Source organism: Penaeus monodon, chromosome 31 (genome assembly GCF_015228065.2).
Source record: "Penaeus monodon isolate SGIC_2016 chromosome 31, NSTDA_Pmon_1, whole genome shotgun sequence".
Classification (NCBI taxonomy): Eukaryota; Metazoa; Arthropoda; class Malacostraca; order Decapoda; family Penaeidae; genus Penaeus; species Penaeus monodon.
In genome coordinates, this window is record NC_051416.1 from 12993944 (window position 1) to 12994437 (window position 494).

Below are 494 nucleotides of genomic sequence, written 5' to 3' on the forward strand. Positions count from 1 at the left end.
GGGATGGGGGGGGGGGGCAGAAGGTAAACGCAAAGGTAAAATCACTTGAAATTTGAAATCCGTTCTCCTGAAACTATAGGTCCCATGGTGTAATGGTTAGCACTTTGGACTCTGAATCCAACAATCCGAGTTCGAGTCTCGGTGGGACCTCTTCCATTTAAAACCTCGGACCATCGCCTGCACAGTGGCATTAATGCCTCAACAGGAACTAACTAGAAACTCACAATCATCATCCACCTGGTGGCATGTTCCTCCTGAAAACCAATATAACGATCGTCCAATTTCAGTCAAAACAGGAAGATGGCTTCGAATCAGATTAATCAAGAAAGAGTTTCGGATTCACGGTTTGCTAATCTGTCCTTGTCGATTAGACTTCAAAAATTCTCGTGGATCAGGATTTTCAGCAATGACAGTTTATTTACTGATATATAGCTTAGGCGTTCATTCAGTTAGTGAAGCAGGGTCAATCTGTAATTATTTGTGTGACATTGTGA

The 494-nt window shown here is 42.5% G+C and overlaps 1 non-coding gene across 1 annotated transcript; it reads left to right on the plus strand.

Annotated features, from left to right (window-relative positions):
• The first annotated feature begins 78 nt into the window (after window positions 1-78).
• On the plus strand, window positions 79-150 carry Trnaq-cug. Its single transcript has one exon. It is a non-coding gene; the product is annotated as a tRNA-Gln (tRNA).
• Window positions 151-494: the final 344 nt, after the last annotated feature.